Source organism: Primulina tabacum, chromosome 15 (assembly GCF_025594145.1).
Source record: "Primulina tabacum isolate GXHZ01 chromosome 15, ASM2559414v2, whole genome shotgun sequence".
In the NCBI taxonomy this organism is placed as follows: domain Eukaryota; kingdom Viridiplantae; phylum Streptophyta; class Magnoliopsida; order Lamiales; family Gesneriaceae; genus Primulina; species Primulina tabacum.
Genome location: NC_134564.1, coordinates 17,975,701 through 17,993,809, shown reverse-complemented (window position 1 = coordinate 17,993,809; position 18,109 = coordinate 17,975,701). Strand labels below are relative to the sequence as shown.

At 36.7% G+C, this 18,109-nt stretch overlaps 1 pseudogene; it reads right to left on the bottom strand.

The window, feature by feature from the left end:
- Positions 1-6,323: 6,323 nt before the first annotated feature.
- Positions 6,324-10,128, bottom strand: LOC142525926 (uncharacterized; annotated as a pseudogene).
- Between the last annotated feature and the right edge of the window lie 7,981 nt (positions 10,129-18,109).

Here is an 18,109-nt window from a genome sequence, read left to right as displayed (position 1 = left end):
CAAAATGAAGTTTATGTATGTTCATGTTTGTACAAGTATGCAAGCATGTTTAAGAAAAATTTCACGTTATGACACGTCTATGTATGTATGTAAGTTCAAGCTCTTGTACGCATGTTAAAGTTCCGGTATGTATGATCTATTTTAAAGTCGCATGTGATTTTATTACGTATTACTCGCTACTTCCAGTTTATACGTGTTGAGTCTTTAGACTCACTAGACTTGATCAATGCAGGTGAGGATGCATTCGAGGAGACGTGAGATGTGGATCAGTGAGCTGGCTTGGACTCAGCGGGAAGCAAAACCCGAGGACCGCCAAGTTTTAAGTTTTTATGAATGTTCAAAAATACTCTGATTTATGTTACTGGTTATGAGATTTTAAACGAATACTTTTGGCAAACTTTACTTTGAAATCTTTTGTGAAACTATTTGGGGATGGACAATTTGATTTATCGAATTTTGAAAGTTCACGATTCATTTATGAAAATTTTTAATTTTTCCGCAAATTTTAAGTAGTAAAAAGTACGGTACGTTACACCTTGGTTCATTTGATTTTGCAATGGCACCAGTGTTGTCGCAGTACAACAGGACTGGATCAACTCCATTAGGAATACGCTTATCTCTTAGACAAAATTCATCATCCAAATTGCCTCTTTGGCTGCATCAGATGCAGCAATGTATTCAGCTTCAGTGGTGGAATCCGCAATAGTATCTTGCTTGGAACCTTTCCAAGAGACAGCCGCACCATATAGCATGAATACAAAACCAGAGGTCGATTTCGAATCATCTACGTCACATTGGAAGCTAGAATCACTGTAGCCTTCCAATTTAAATTCTCCACCCCCATAGACCATGAACAAGTTCTTAGTCTTTCTCAAGTACTTAAGAATATCTTTCATGGCCTTCCAATGCATTGGACCAGGGTTCGCCTGATATCTGCTTGTAACACTTAGAGCATAAGCAACATCAGGACGTGTTGCTATCATACCATACATGATACTACCAATGGCTGACGCATATGGAATACATGTCATCATCTATATCTCTTCATCAGTTTTGGGACACATAGCTTTAGATAGAGTAACGCCATGACACATTGGTAAGTATCCTCTCTTGAACTCTTCCATAGAGAATCGCTTCAGGATGGTATCGATATAAGTGGCTTGGGTGAGCCCCAGCATCTTCTTTGATCTATCTCTATAGATTTGTATTCCCAATACATAGAATGCTTCACCCATGTCTTTCATGGAGAATTTAATTTCTAACCACACTTTAGTTGATTGCAGTAATCCTACATCATTCCCAATGAGTAGGATGTCATCAACATTAGGATGTCATCAACATTAAGTACTAAGAATGTCACTGCACTCCCACTAACTTTCTTGCTCACGCATGATTCCTAAGGATTTTTAGCAAAACCAAATTCCTTGATAGTGCTTTCAAATCTGAGGTTCTAACTCTTTGACGCCTGCTTGAGACCATATATTGATCTCTGAAGTTTGCATACCTTATGCTCCCTTCCTACTGATGTGTATCCCTCAGGGTTGAGACATATAAATTTCTTCTTTGATGTCTCTATTGAAGAATGCAGTCTTTACATCCATTTGTCATATCTAATAGTCATATCATGGTGCTATGGCTAGTGGTATTCTAATGGACTTAAACTTAGAAACTGGTGAAAAAGTTTCGTCATAGTCAATTTCTTGCCTTTGAGTATAACCTTTTGCAATCAGTCTTGCTTTGAAGGTCAATACCTTCCCATCCTCCCCAAGCTTTCTTTTGTAGATCCATTTGCACCCTATGGCGTGAGAGAATTAATATCCGACAAAATTCTTTTGATATCCTACAAAGTAGCACAAAGTGGATCTACTATCCAATTTGTCTCCCACTGTCTGCTTCACATAAGAAGGACATCCCAATATTCTCAAGTAAGAATATTTAAGAATTTTTCCCATTCGTATCTCATATAGTGTTTTATCCACTGCTTTAGTATGAACATTATTCAACAAAGTTGCCATAGTTTCAAGCGCAAAGACCCAAAACGATGAAGGCAATTCAGTGAATCCCATCATGGATCGAAGCATGTCCATCAAGGTTCGATTATGATGTTCAGAAACAACATTCAATTGTGGTGTTGATGGTGGAGTCCACTATGAAAGAATCTCATTCTCGTTTAGATAACCCAAAAATTCAGCACTCGAGTATTCTCTACATCGATCAGATCGAAATGCCTTAATACTAATTTCAAGTTGTTTTCTACTTCAAATCTGAATTCTTTAAACCTTTAAAATGCTTCAGATATGTGTTTCATCAAATAAACATACACATACCTCGAATGGTCATCAGTAAGGTAATGAAGTATGATTACACTTAGCAGGCATCAAACGCCTGTGTGGATCAAATCCAGTAGACCATGCGCACGTTCCATGTTTCCATTGAATGAAGTCTTTGTAATTTTTTCTTTTAGACAGGACTTACAAGTAGGTAGAGAATTTATGTCTGACAAGTCAAACATGTCTTCTCCCACTAGTTTGTGCATCCTTCTTTGGGAAATGTGACATAGTCTAGCGTGCCATATTTGTGTGGGATTTAGATCATCTAACTTTATTTTGTTTGTTGTTGAAATCTTTTTTACTTGGACATTCACTTATCATTTCCAGAACATTTCTGGTGCATATAATTTCTTATGTCCGGACTTTTTGTAGTGAAATAAATATGTTCTGACTTATCGGGCTTTGTAAGCCCTTTAAGTGTCCTTCAGAGTTTGCCTCTTATTGGGTTTGTTTTTCTTGTGAGGGACATAATATTTCTTTCCCTTAATTTGTGGGCCATTTTTCGTCCTGACGAGAGGCTCATTTGAAAAAACAACATTTTCTTGTTTTATGGTGATCTCATAAGTCATAAGCGTATTGACTATCTCTTCAAGGCTATCATCTATCTTATTCAAATTGAAGTTCACCATAACCCTGTCAAATGAGAAAGAGAAAGACAACAAATTTATGTCATCAAGTAACTCGTTAGGAATCACATATTCCAAGCACACAAGATTCTCAATAAGCCTAGTCACATGTATACACGCTCATGGGCCAGAGCCCCATCTTGCATGCGTGTAGTCAATAGCTCCTTGAAAGTGGTGTGCATCATTGTATGAGTTTCATGCACCATGCAACTCTTGCACGTGTATTCAAATGTCAGCAGCATTCAACATTTCCTCAAACTTTCCCTACAGTTCATTTGACATAAAAGCGAGCATGTTACACTTTAGCTTGCATACTATGGTCCTACCATCTTGCATTCTTTGACAGTTCAGTAGGACTGACATTAGTGTGTATGCAACTTCCTCCGAATTCATAACAATTTTCCCAACCAGTCTTGAAAATTAGATTTGGTTAGCTTGTTAATAACAGAAATGGATTATGTGACGAAATCGAAAATATATTGAAATGGAAACAGAATAATGGTTACTGATTATTTTAAAATAATTCTAAGATTTAAAATATGGATATCATTTTATAAATTTCCCTCTCACTATTTTTGACATTTCCACCACCCTCTGATGAAAAAGAGAAATCGTATTTTCTTAGTGTGCGCGTAGTGTAGAGCCCAATTATACAATTATAATCCCGAATAATATCATCCAATTATAATTTCTAAAAAGTAGAATCCAATTGCATCCTATGCAACCTCTGCGTGTTTCGCCTGACGTTTAATAAGGAACCAATAATATGATGCCGTTTATTTTCACGTGTCAAACCAACCCATCAATATTGAATTGTTGTGGACGGTCGCCATGATTTCTCCCAATAATATGAGCCGAAGTCTTGGGAGTTCTGCTCAATTCACATCATATGTCCCATGGAAGTCACAGCTTTCCGACGTCCAGGCCTCCCCAATAATATGTGCCAGACACTGCTCGCGGGTAGTGATCAACATGCAACCACGGGTAGTGATCAACATGCAACAAGCTGTGCGGACGCTCCGCACAGCGCGCACAGCTGCTGTGCATGCTGCGTGCGCAGCACTTTGCGTGCAGGCACGCACATAGCCTTGCCCGGAACAGTTTAGGGCATTTTATTTTTTTTTTAAACCAAAATTTTATGGTGCAACAATTTTCTGAAAAAATTTTTTGTGTGGTTTGAAATAAATTATTCAATATGATTTAAAACCATACGATGTTGAGAACTTGGCTCTGATACCACTGTTGGATCTCGGTTTTCTCGTGCCCAAAATGTAGCAAAAGTTTTAAAAAATTTATTATATTTTGACAATCAAAATATTTTTTTGGGCGCTCGTATGATTTGTATAATTAAACATATATAGGATGTTTAAAACTTCACCTTTAGTGAATTAATTCACTCGGCTCCAATAATCCGTTATTTGCGGATATAGCTCTTGTCGTAAATCCTACGTACGTTCTTCAAATCTCTTTTCTTCAATCTCCTAATCCGGTCCACGACTGGATAACTTGTTTCTCGTCCAACTTGCCCTAGAAAGTATAGAAACATTTTACGTTGAGATAAAAAACTAGAGGCGGCACAGAAAACCCCTAAAATTCTAGGAGTGGAGGCCGAAAATTGAATAGGAGAAGGGAAGCCTTTTTTCTGAAAATATGGTGTCTTGGAGGCCAGGGTTTTAAGTCCTACTTAAATATAGCTTTCATTACCTAATTATCATAATATAATATTTGTGCTTTTTAATTAACGTTAATAGGCTTGATTAATTAATTGGACTAGTCCAACTAGTTTAATTAATTAATTACTGTCCATTTAAAACTTTAATTATTTAGTATGTTGGACTTGTACTCCTACAAGCCCATTAAATTTATTTTCCAATATCTTTAATTTAATATTTAATAAACTCAAATTTTAAGTTTAATAATTTAAATTCCAAAATCTTATAAATTCAACTCCTTGAATTTATTCTCTCCAAATTTTATATTCATAAATTCAACTTCTTGAATTTACTATCTCATAAATTCAACTCCTTGAATTTATTTTCTCAAAATTTAATTATCATAAATTCAACTTCTTGAATTTACTATATCATAATTTTATATGAATTCAACTCTTTGAATTTTTTTATCTCAATGTTTTATATAAATTCAACTCCTTGTATTATCTCAACGGGGATAAAATAATCCAGTACTTGTGTGGCCCTCAATGGTTCAGAAATACAGCTAGCCGTGGCTTCACAACTCTTTGTGATTCAGGACATAATCCTTTATTCGGGTTTACCCTAATTTGCCCCATTCTATGTATCAACTATTGATCATGAGAATGTCAGAAATCATATTTTTGATTAAACCCATCGAATCATGGTAAGAGCGTCTAGTAGCATCACCCCATGATTCCCTAAGTATCACTGATAGTGCCTGCAAGAACCAGTTGGTTATGATTAACGTACGGTATGGTCCCTTCATCTCATATATTCTGATCGAATCTGCAACCATTGGTTCATCGAAGGTTGCATGAGAATTCGATAACTATGTGACACATATTTGAGAATAAATAGTGGCATCGCATGTACGACTGGAGAACTCTTTCTCTAACGTACATTTCATACTCTGGCCAGAGATTCCATGCACTATTATTTCATCAGATCACATAGGATATCTACACCCGTAGGTGAGCGGTAAATTCCCGACTACAATGCACTGGCTCCTACATGTGTCGCAACTGTACCCAATCTTGCCACCTGATGACTCTCCTGGAGTTAGTAAATGAATCAAAGCACAGCCCTAGCATATAGAGCCTTAGTGTTGTCCCGGGTCGTAAGGACTAATGGTGAAAATGATAACCACGGACTTATCCTCTCGATGAACGATAACCACTTGGAAAGTACGAGGGAGGGTAGTTGGGTATAATCATCATATGACTACCCATCTAAATGTTTGGACATCTCTATGCCCTTACCAAGAAACGCAGTACACAACATCACATATGCTATTCTCGAGCTCAAGCGACCTTTATCCATGTTTTAGGCGGCTGAATCGACTATGAACGAATTTAGATTATTGAGTTTTTACAAATGAGTTTCAACATCGAATTACGTTTCATTTGTATTAAAATATAATCAAGGTATTTATCTATGTTGATCACACGGGTATACAGATAAATAAATAACAACCATGAAATAATGAATTATATTAAAATAAAGATTGTTTATTACAATTGAGTCAATAAATTCACTAGCCAACCGTTGGCTTCCAGGACATCTACTCTAACTGTTGTACCATATCATCGATTATAATCCTCTGATTGGTGCTTCAAAGTCTGTGGTTACAAGTTGGTGTTGGTGCCTAAAAATTTAAACCAGCATTTCTTGGCTCAAGATATTAATTTACTCTCCGTACATAGATATACTAAGGTGTTGACGACTAATTCGATTCTGCCTACGGAAAGTCTGCAAGCCTCTATGCTAAGATCAACAGCAGTGGCCAGAGGCATGAAAATGGCTGCATCTTCCACACATGTCACGTGCCGCATAGGGAGTTGCTCGAGGGGTTTGTTGCATTTCCCTTCCCCTTGAACTCTACAGCTCATGAAAAACCCACCAGTGATAGGAGCCAATGCTATAAAGTTACCACTACTTTGAGGGATTGGTAAAGGGCTAGCTCTCTGCCTGTCCGTATCTATGAAAAACTCACCGCCTTTTCGGCATCGATCAATATCTCAGACATGAGCTCTCCGCCTTCAAGCCCGTCTCACAAAAGGTGGAAACGGCAGCAAATAGAATCTTTGATGCCTCGTTCACGCCATGCTTCGAGGTTTCCCCATTGCTGCTAGCTCTCAGGGCCGCATGCTCACTGGACAATCAACCAAGCTCCCGAGTTGGATTTGGCAACCCTATCACAACTTGTTAATGGAACAAAAGGGGTTGTAATGAAGGCAGCATCAACAGCCGAGCCGGAGAGATAATGTATCTTCACCCTCCATCCCCTCCTCTCTCTTATCTCTATCTCGTGGTAGGAACCATCATCATAAGTAGACCAAAAGTTGCTGAGTGGATCTGTCTGAGATAACCTGCATGTTATTTTTTTTATTTTTAAATTTTTTGATCAAACAAAAAATTCATTAACAAATTTTAAAAACTGATCATACGAACAAACAAATTTATAACCAATTGGCTGCCAAATGTTATAGCCATAGGAGAACACCAAATATTTGAGGAAATCTAAACAAAAAGTCGATATCACCTGTCTTGACTAAACTTGCAGTTGAAAATAGCCTGCTTTAAAGTTCCTTGAAGCTGAACGATTAGCGGACTTGGTTTAGTCTGATCTTCAAATCGAAATATGTATCTTGGATCAGGATGAAGCTTTACCACCCTCAAATGAATCTCGACTGCTGGTTTTCCGTTCTCCTGCCTGTTTTTGCCAATGCCAATCCAACAACTCAAGAGAATAACCGACTTTCCTATGCTCCATTCGGGACCTAGATTTAACTTAAATGTCCCAAGATGCTGCCTTTTGATACCAACACTGTAATGGGTGCCCTTCCTGTAAGAGTAGATGCCCTACAAGCCAACGGTTGGCTAGGGAATTTATTGACTCAAGTGAAATAAACAATCTTTATTTTAATATAATTTAACATTTTATGGTCTTGTTATACTTTATCTGTATACCCATGCAAACAGCATAGATAAAGTCCTTGATTATGCTTTAATACAAATGAATCGTAATTCGATGTTGAAACTCATTTGTAAACACTGCATATTCTAAATTCGTTCCTAGTCGATTCAGCCGCCTAAAACAGGGATAAAGGCCGCTTGAGCTCGAGACTAGCATCTGTGATGTTGTATACTGCGTTTTTTGATAAGGGCAGAGAGATGTCCAAACATGCAGATGGGTAGTCATTTGATGATTATACCGAACAACCCTCTCTCGGACTTTCCAAGTGGTTATCATTCATCGAGAGGATAAGTCCGTGGTTATGATTGTACATCATTAGTCCTTACGACCCGGGACAACACTGAGGCTCTATATGCTAGGGCTGTGCTTTGACTCGTTTATCGGCTCCAGGAGAGTCATCAGGTGGCGAGGTTGGGTACAGTTGCGACACATATAGGAGCCAGTGCATTGTAGTTGGGGATTCACCGCTCACCTACGGGTGTGGATATCCTATGTGATCTGATGAAATAATAGTGCATGGAATCTCTGGCCAGAGTACGAGATGTACATTGGAGAAGGAGTTCTCCAAATAGTACACGCGATGCCACTATTATAGTTATCACATAGTTATTGAATTAATATGCAACCCTCGATGAACCAATGGTTGCAGATTCGATCGGGATATATGAGATGAAGGGACCGTACTGTACGTTAATCATAATCAACTGGTTCTTGCAGGCACTATCAGTGATACCTAGGGCATCATGGGGCGATGCTACTATACGCTCTTACCATGATCCGATGGGTGCAATCAGAAATGAGTTCTGACATTCTTGATCAAGGAGTTGATGAAAAGAATGGGGTTAACTAGGGTAAGCCCGAATAAAAGATTATGTCCTGAATCACAAAGAGTTGTGAACTCACGGCTAGCTGTATCCCTGAACCATTGAGGGTCACACAAGCACTGGTTTACTTGTTCCCGTTGAGATAATAAATTCAAGGAGTTGAATTTATAGAAAACGTTGAGATAATAAATTCAATGAGTTGAATTTATAAGAAATAAGTTTGATATGATCAATCGATAAGCTTATAAACAAGGTTTATAAAAGCTTATAGAAATTTTTGAGAGTATGACTGATAAAATAGTCAAAGGGAGTGCACTTGTCTTATTTGGCCTTTAGTGATCTCGAAATTAAAGTGTGCATCATAATAACAATAAGTTGAAATTGTCACGTCGATGATGTTGGATCGTCGATCGGGATTATGATGAGATTAATGTAATGGAAGCATGTATCATGGGCTTGTAAGAGTATAAGCACATCATGCTAATTTATTAAAGTTCAAATGAGCTTTAATAATTAAATTATATTTTAATGAATTAAAATATAGCCCATTAAGTTTTTATTAAATATGGTATTGATTTATGTAATATGAAAATATTCATGATACAATAATTTAAAACTTGCACACAAAGAAAATAATATTGGATGATTAGTGTTGTGCCATTTTCGAGAGTCACCATGTTTGGATATGAATTAAGAATCTTTAATTAACTTAATTAATTGGATTAATTAAGTAAAGAAAGATTAGTATTAAAATAAGGATATTATTATTCTTAATTGGACAAGCATCATCCGAAAGCTTTTGGGCATGGATTTTAGAATCTATAGTTTACTTAATTAATTAGATTAATTATGTAAATGATGGATTAAAGAAATAACTAGAATATTTCTTCTAATTAAAAAGAGATTCATTCGAGACATAAAAAAAAAAAAAGGGTTCTTGCCTCAAAACTTTCGGCTATTCCTAATTCCAAAAACCTCTCGAAAATTCCTTCAAAAGCAAGAAAAATTTGGCTTAGATTATTGAGTCAAATTTTGCGTGTTCTATCTCTACGTAAAACATCTTCTAATTTTCCAGTGCAAATTAGAAGAGGAACAAGTAATCTGGTCGTGGACCTGATTCGAAGATTAAAGAAGGAGATCGAAGAACGTTCGTAGGGATTTACAACAAGAGCTACGTCCGCTTATATCGGAGTAGTTGGAGTCAAGTGAATTAATTCACCAAAGGTATAATTTTTCTGACATCCTATGTATGTTTGATTATGAAAACCATACGAGTGTCCAAATATTATTTTTTTTTTCAAAATAAAATAAAAAAATTTTAAATCTTCCGCTGCGTTTGGGCACGTAGAAAACCGAGATCCAACACTTCCGACCAGTAAAGACCATTATTTCAAGATATGCAAGGGAACTGTACAAACATCCCGGTGCCAACAATGATTTTAGGTTCGATTCTTCAAGATAAAAGCTTGAGGAAATGCTGTGAGGATTGGGTGGGTCGACTCGGGATTGGATATAAAAGGGATTTGTGTTGTCTGAACAGGAAATCCAGGCAGTCGAATCTCACAAACAAATGAAAGATAACACGTGATTACTAGATTTTGCTGCCGTAAGAGATGTCCCAGAAACTGAAAGCCCCAACGAGCCTATTGATAACCTAATGAAAGCCTGAGAATCCATTTACATCAGAAGTGTTTTTCTATCAACCGCTACTAAAGTTTATCCAAGCTAAAAGGTATTTCACATTAACAGATAACCATCATAAATTCATAATAGTGACATATTGAAAGGTTTGTAACAGCAAAGGAAATGTTTTCAGAAATATTTATCATGAACAAACACGAGTCGATTCTTATTTTCCAACCAGAGTTAATTTCATACAAGAAACATTAGCCTTAAGTCATCATATACACATCTAAAAATGGTAAGAATTTAGCTGAACATCACGCATAATTGTGGCATATCATCAAACCAATTCATGTATGTGTTAGAGTAGGTTATAACTGAATCAACTTGTGATTTGACTTTTATTGACTCTTATATAAAACAATATTTATTATAATATTTTTTACGGTTTTATTCAATTGTGGCATTTACTTTATATTTATAACTATGCAAAATGCATAGATAAAACCCTTGAATATACACTAGGTATCATGAAGTCCAACTCGCAACGTAAGATCATGAAACATATTATGAAGTCTACCGTATTTTCTAAATAAGTTCCAAGCCTAATCAACTGCCTAAAATAAGGATAAATGTAGCTTGAGAATAGATATGTTCATTCATATAGATGAATGATCATTTGTTTATAAACTAAACAACCCTTCATCGGACTTTCCAAGTGATTATCACTTATCGAGTGGAATAGTCTGCGGTTATGGTTGCACACCATTAGTCTTTTGACCCGGGACACTGTAGAAGCTTTACATATTAGCATGCACTTTGATCCGTTTACTGACTCTGAGGATCATAAGGTGGTGAGCTTTGGTGTAGTTTCAAAATAGGTAGGAGCCGATGCATTGTAGTCAGAGATTCACAGCTCGCCTACGGGTGAAGATATCTTATGTGATCTGATGAGTTAATAGTGCAAGAAATTTCTGGGCAAAGTAAGACGTGCATTTTGGAAAGGTAACATGTCACTGTTATTACTCAAAGATATATCAAATAGCCAATGAATTCATTTGCAGCTCTCGATATATCAATGGTTTCAGATTCGATCATGATATATGAGTTGAAGTGGCCGTACTATACACTAAACAAATTTAAGATTATTGCAGGCACTATCAGTGATACCTAGGGGATCATGCGCCGATGCTAATAGAAGCTCTTACTATAATTCGATGGGTGCAATCTTGAGTTCTGACGTTCTTGATAAAAGGGTTGATGAAAAGAATAAGGCTAATTAGGATAAGCTCGAATAGAAATAAATGTTATTCTTAATCACATGAAGTTGTGAACAATCCGCTAGCTGTATTCCTAAACCATTGAGGGTTACACAATTGATTACATGCTCCCACTGAGATAGACAAGTTCAAGGAGTTAAATTTGGCGACTTTAGTTTTATAGGGATCAAACAGATTTCTTATAAAGGAGTTTATAAGTTGATTCCATATGATAGAAAATGTGGAAGTTAGCTTAACAGCTAATTAAGTGAGAAGAGTAAAACCGTCTGTTTTAATTAAGAAGTTTACAAAACTGGTGGTTGCTGATAAGGCCAAATCTTGAAAAGATTTTAGGGATTTGATTTGATAATATTTGCCCTTATCTAGACTTTTTATCCTAATTATGTGATTAATTTAATTAATAATTGTAGATTTGAATAAAAAGTGAAAAGTGTTTAAGTTGAGAGAGAATATAAATTTACTAGATTTCAAAGGAAATAAAATATTCTTATTCCTTGATGATATTGAATTTTTGGAGAAATCTATGTAAATCTTGACAAATATCTTATCTACACTTTCTTTACTTGATATGGGCATTAAAAAGAATAAAAGGAGGAGGCCCATTAAGAGGGATAAAAAAAAAGCGTACAGAGGGCTGCCAAAACAGAAGCACAGAAGGAGACGGAAGAGGAGAACAGCGCGAAAGAAGAAAAAAAGGGAGGAAGAAGGAAGGCAAAACCAGCGAGGAATTCCTCACACGCTACAAATTACTGAGAATCTCTTCCCATTCCTTCTTAATCATGTTTTCTGCATTGAATTTAAACAGTGAATTGCAATTTTATTTTAAGTTTATGGAGTAGATTTTTATAGACAAAGGTCATGATAGGGCCGAGACATATTATTTTTTGATGTTTTGAGTTTGATTCAGTTAGATTATTTATTTTATTCATTGATTGATGTCGTTTATCACATGTTCTTTTAATCTGGCCAATTAAATAGAATATTTGTTGGTTAATCTAAAACCGGAAGGCGATAGATTAATATTTGCTTCACACATCAATCAACACATGGTTAAATTGACTAGAAATAGTATTCGATTTCAGTGTGCGACTTTAGGTTGAAAAACTGGAATTTCACAGCAATCTAATGCGGTTGAATCTAATTAAATTCAGTTAGAAATAATTGGACTGTTAGATTTAATTAGGTTTATTAATTCGAGGAATCGTTTAATAAATAATTTTGGGAATTCCGTCGTGAATTAAATAATTAATTTATTGAATATGAATTTGACACGTAGATTATAAATTGTCTTAGTACCGTTTTGCGCCTTAGTCGTTTTTAAATAATTTGAATTTTCGTCTAGTTTAATAATTTTGATATTTTTTTGCTTTAGTTAATTTATTTAAATCGTGTTATTTAGTTTTAATTAATTTATCTCTCATCATTTGAATTTTATTAGCTTGAATCAGGAAAAATAATTCATATTCTAGTAATTAAATATCGATCTCTGTGGGTACGATACCTGGACTCATCTCCAAATACTATTACTTGACCTAGTCCGCTTGCTAGATTTATTCCCAACCGAAATCGTCGGTCAAGTTTTTGGCGCAGTTGCCGGGGATTGAATTGTTTAATATTAGGATTTATTATTTTCTTGAGATTAGGTTTTTATTTAATTTTGTTGATTCTACGCATATTCGTACGTTTGAAGTTTGTTATTTATTTTCAGGGATTATCTTACTGTGCATGAGCCGTGCTAAAGGAAGGACAGAATTGGAGCCATTTGATCCAGAGATTGAGAATACTTTTCGACGGAGACGTAGAGCACAAAGGGAGAAATCCTCAGACTTTGACGTGGAAGAACAATTAAAACAAAGAGAAGAAAGTTGAAACAGCAGGGATGGAAGTAATGGACAACGAGGAAGATGATCGCACTGTCTATGATCTTACTAGACAAACCACTGGAGGTTATGGTTCTAGCATCACTCGCCCTACTGTGGAAGCAAATAACTTTGAGTTGAAGCCATCCATCATTCAAATGATACAGTATCATGTGAGATTTGGAGGATCACAGACCGAGGATCCTAATGCACATCTGGAGGGATTTCTATCTATCTGTGACACAATCAAATTCAATGGAGTGAGCACGGATGCCATAAGATTGAGACTATTCCCTTTCTCATTGCATGGTGAAGCAGCAGAATGGCTTAGAGATCTACCAGCTGGTTCTATTACTACATGGAATGGTTTGGTGGAAATGTTCATGAATCAATATTTTCCACCCACCAAGCTAGCACAACTGCGTATGGATATTTCATCTTTTCGCCAGAAGGATGGGGAGACATTACATACAGCTTGGGGAAGATTTAGAAAGATGTTGAGGAGGTGTCCTCAACATGGTTTCTCTTCATCTGAACAAGTTCAGGTTTTCTATAACAGAGTAGATCCTTCTGTGCATTCCATGCTAGATGCAGCAGCCAATGGTAGCTTATACAGGAAGACTCCACGAGTTGCACTTGAAATAATTTCAAATATGGCTGAAAATAGTGCGGGTTGGACAGATATTAAACGAGAAAAGAAGGCTGGAGTTCTTGAAATGGATGTGTTGAATGCACTTACTGCTAAGATTGATGGGTTGGCCCATCAATTCTCTCAGCTGAAATCAAATCAAGCAAATCAGGTCCAAGGAATAGTCATCGAGGAACAACCCATTTTTGATGAAGAAGCAGTGAATTTTGTGGGGAATCAATGGAGACAACAATCAAATCCATAAAGTTCCACATACAATCCAGGATGGAAGCATCACTCTAATTTGTCTTGGAAGAATACGGAGAATTCCCTTAATCCAACACATATTCCTCCACTGCCCATTCCTCAACAAGTGAGACAACAAGGATTATTGGTACCTGCAGCACCTCCAGGATTCAAGCAAGAAGATCAAAGACCAATTTATGAGGATTTTATGATGAAATATGTTGTGGGAATGGAGACGAGACTGCAGAATCATGATGCTATCTTAAGAAGGTTGGATGCTCAAATGGGTCAAATAGCCAATCAATTAGCAAATCGACCCCTTGGAACACTACCAAGTGATACTGAGAAAAATCCGAAAGGAGTGAATGCAGTGAGTACAGTGGTCAAGGCCGAGGAAGAGGAGCCAAAGAGGCAGAATTCTACAGATATGGAGGCAAAGAATGATGGAGGAATGAAACCAAAAATGGAAGATGATGCTAAGGAACAGAACACTCAGACTACACGGAAGACAGGTAAGAAAGGTAAGGAATTTGATTCTAATGATAATATTGATATTAATACACTTCCTTTTCCTCAAAGAGCAAGGCAACTACAATTGGATCAACAATTTTCAAAATTCCTTGAAGTTTTTAAGAAATTGCACATAAATATTCCTTTTGTAGAGGCTTTGGCTCAAATTCCTTCTTATGCTAAATTCTTGAAAGATATTTTGACTAAAAAGAGGAAACTTGTTGATTTTGAAACTGTTAAGCTTTCTGAGGAATGTTCAGCTATTTTGCAAAATAAATTACCTCCAAAGCTTAAGGATCCAGGTAGTTTCTCCATTCCTTGCACTATAGAAAATTCTAATTTTAACAAGGCATTGTGTGATCTTGGTGCTAGCATAAATCTTATGCCTTATTCTTGTTTTGACAAATTGGGGATTGGAGAAGTTAAACCAACCACTATTTCCCTTCAACTTGCTGATAGGTCTATTAAATATCCTAGAGGGGTTATAGAGGATGTTTTGGTTAAGGTTGATAAATTTATATTTCCAGTTGACTTTGTTGTGCTAGACATGGAGGAGGATCGTGAGATCCCCCTAATTTTAGGTCGTCCTTTCTTAGCTACTGGAAGAGCTCTCATAGATGTGCAAAAAGGTGAGTTAGTTTTGAGGGTGAATGATGAGAAGGTAACTTTTAATGTCTTTCGTAGTATGAAATATCCTGGATCTTCTGATTGTTATAGAATAGATGCTATTGATGATATTGTTGAGTGTAGTGTGCAGGATACTTTGATTGAAGACCCACTGGAAAAGCTTTTGGTTAGCCCAAAGTCCACGGAATCCAGGAGAGAAGAAGTGGAGGAATGTATGAACCACTTGGAGGGATCAAACCCTTTGCCAAGATCGGTGAATTCGAAGATTGGGGAGCTTGGACATATTCCAAAATCACTTAAACCTTCCATAGAAGAACCCCCATTCCTCGAACTCAAACCACTTCCTCCTCATTTAAAATATTTATTTTTGAAGGAAGAACATAAACTGCCAGTAATTGTTTCTTCTTCCTTGACATGTGATGAGGAAGATAAGCTCTTGAGAATGCTGAAGGATCACATATATGCCATTGGAAGGAGCATAGCTGACATCAAGGGAATAAATCCATCCATGTGCATGCACAAAATTTTAATGGAGAAGGAGCACTCTCCCACCACTCAACCTCAAAGGAGATTGAATCCAGCTATGCAAGAGGTCGTCAAAAAGGAGGTAATCAAACTCCTTGATGCAGGTATGATCTTTCCTATATCCGATAGCAAGTGGGTAAGTCCTGTGCATGTTGTTCCTAAGAAAGGGGGAATCACTGTTGTTGAAAATGAAAATAACGAATTAATCCCCACTAGAACTGTGACTAGGTGGCGTGTTTGAATTGATTATCGCAAATTGAATGATGCCACAAGAAAAGATCACTTCGCCTTACCTTTTGTTGATCAAATGTTAGAGCGTTTGGCAGGTCATGCTTTCTATTGTTTTTTAGATGGTTCTTCTGGATATGTGCAAATCCCCATAGACCCCGAAGATCAAGATAAGACCACTTTTACTTGTCCCTATGGTACATTTGCTTATAAAAGAATGCCATTTGGTTTGTGTAATGCTCCCGCTACTTTTCAACGTTGTATGATGTCGATTTTTCATGATATGGTTGAAAAGCATATTGAGGTCTTCATGGATGACTTTTCTGTTTTTGGTTCTTCCTTCGACTCTTGTTTGATTAATTTGTCAAAAGTGCTAAAGAGATGTGAAGAAACGAATCTTGTACTTAACTGGGAGAAATGTCATTTCATGGTAAAGGAAGGAATTGTCCTTGGTCACAAAATTTCTGAAAAAGGTATTGAAGTGGATAGAGCTAAGGTAGAGATCATAGAAAAGCTTCCTCCTCCCACTAATGTCAAAGGAATTCGTAGCTTTATTGGGCATGCAGGTTTTTATAGGCGATTTATCAAGGATTTCTCGAGTATTACTAAGCCTTTAACTAATTTGCTAATGAAAGATGTTCCTTTTGTTTTTTCTGAGGATTGTTTACAAGCTTTTCAGGTATTAAAGCAAAAGTTGACCACCACGCCAATCATTGTCGCACCAGATTGGAATCTACCTTTTGAACTCATGTGTGACGCAAGTGATATTGCTTTAGGGGCTGTTTTGGGGCAAAAGAGAGACAAATTCTTGCATGTAATCTACTATGCAAGCATGACACTTTCAGGAGCTCAATTGAACTACTCCACCACAGAAAAAGAGTTGCTGGCTGTTGTTTTTTCTTTGGACAAGTTTCGGCTATACCTTGTAGGGAGTAAAGTGATAGTCCACACGGATCATTCAGCTTTGAAGTATCTCTTAAACAAGAAGGATGCCAAGCCAAGATTGATAAGATGGATCCTTCTACTGCAAGAATTTGACATAGAGATCGTGGATCGCAAGGTGACTGAAAGCCAAGTTGTTGATCATCTATCGAGATTGGAGAAGCCCAAGAAAGGTAAGTATGTAATTAGAGATGAATTCCCTGACGAGAAATTTTATGGCATCTCTAATTTACCATGGTATGCTGATTTTGTCAATTATTTGTCATGCAAATTTATTCCTTCTCATCTTACATATCAGCAGAAAATGAAGTTCTTTTCAGATTTAAAATATTATATTTGGGAAGATCCTCTTTTGTTTAGAATTTGTGCAGATGGCATTATTCGTAGGTGTATTCCAGCGGAAGAGGTAAGTTCTATACTTTCTCATTGTCATAGTGGTCCAACTGGAGGACATTTTGGGGCAAGTAAAACGGCCACAAAAATCCTTCAAGCTGGATTCTACTGGCCTACACTGTTCAAGGATGCACACACTTATGTTTTGAATTGCAATGAATGCCAACGTGTTGGTAATATTTCAAGGAGACACGAAATGCCATTGAATAATATTTTAGTCTGTGAATTGTTTGATGTGTGGGGAATTGATTTCATGGGGCCATTTCCAGATTCCTTAGGAAATAAATATATTTTGGTGGTTGTGGATTACGTATCCAAGTGGGTGGAAGCAAGTGCTTGTAGAACCAATGACTCTAAGGTTGTGATCCAATTTTTAAAGAAAAATATTTTTGCAAGATTTGGCACACCTAGAGCCATTATTAGCGATGGGGGAACACATTTTTGTAATCGCAATTTTGAATCTCTTTTGGCTAAATATGGGGTCACGCACAAGGTGGCAACAACTTATCATCCTCAAACTAGTGGTCAAGTAGAAGTGTCAAATAGGGAGATTAAGAAAATTCTTGAGAAGACCGTTGGATCTTCGAGGAAGGAATGAGCTAGTAAATTGGATGATGCGTTGTGGGCATATAGAACAGCATTCAAAACCCCTATAGGAACTTCCCCTTTTCGTTTGGTCCATGTAACAGTCCATGGAATTTAAAGCAACACTGTCAGGGAAGTGTTCTCTTGCTATTCTGCATCCAACTTTTATATTCTTTTTGAATAGTATGACACTGAAGGCAGTGTAAATCTAA